The following is a 1,228-nucleotide window of genomic DNA, read 5'->3' on the forward strand; positions in this document are numbered from 1 at the left end:
CTAGCTTGGGGGAAGAGGGGGTTGGGTGGGCGTTCATCGTATGTAATATAGTCAGTCTCCGGGTCATTGTCCATCTTGATAGGGCATTATCATTGTCCCTTACCTCTGCCATTTATGAGCGGCCTTTGAACCTTTAAAGGAGACAAGTTTATTCAAAATACCCAAATTGTTACAACTCCATGCACCTGAATCCTTTATTTTTACATTTGATGTAAATTGTACTTTATAAGATTATAAAAGATTAACCATTATATTTCTTGGAATACTCACAACTTCCTTTTCACTAAATACTATTGTATCCTGTTTTTATTTCTCTTGTTACTTTGAAGTTTTTATTCTCTTGTTATTTTGAAGTTTTTACTGTCTACATGTGAAAGATTTTATTTATATTATTATTATCCTTAAACTTCTCTTGTAGTTTATTCCCTTATTTCCATTATTTACATTCCTCTCTGGGCTATTTTCCTTGTTAGATCCTTTGGGCTTATAGCATCCTGCTTCTCCAACTAGTGTTGTAGCTTAGCAAGTAATAATAATAATAATAATAATAATAATAATAATAATAATAATAATAATAATAATAATAATAAGATACTCTTTGCTGCCTGGTAAGATTAAGGAATCAGCTACTTTTAATTACTGTTTAACTATTCAATCTTCCAGGTACTAAAATGACAATTAAATAATTCCATTAACTCAAACGAATACTTATGAAACGAATATTAAAAGTGATTCATCTCTGAAAATTATAGATAGATAAAAAAAATTATCAGAAATAAAATCATTATTACAATCTACTCATAGCTCCTAGTTTGTTCTAAAACAGTCTCTCTTAATCAGTAAATCTCTCTCTCTCTCTCTCTCTCTCTCTCTCTCTCTCTCTCTCTCTCTCTCTCTCTCTCTCTCTGTATTTATGCATGCATGTGTGTATGTACACGAGAACAAACTGAAGGAGAGGATATTTTAATATGTTAAGAAAAAACATGGACATGAACAGGATATTTAATGAGAATAACAGATAATAGATGGACATTAACAATAACAGAATGGGTTTCAAGAGAAGCAGGGGAAGAAGGAAAAGGCGATGGGTTGACGAGCTAATAAAATTTGTTGCTATAGACTGGCATAGAAAGACCATAGACAGACGTGAGTGGAATGCCATGTCTGAGGCCTTTGTCCTGCAGTGGACTAACTACAGCTCATAATATACAGTATATATATATATATA

Source organism: Palaemon carinicauda, chromosome 39 (genome assembly GCF_036898095.1).
Source record: "Palaemon carinicauda isolate YSFRI2023 chromosome 39, ASM3689809v2, whole genome shotgun sequence".
Taxonomy (NCBI): domain Eukaryota; kingdom Metazoa; phylum Arthropoda; class Malacostraca; order Decapoda; family Palaemonidae; genus Palaemon; species Palaemon carinicauda.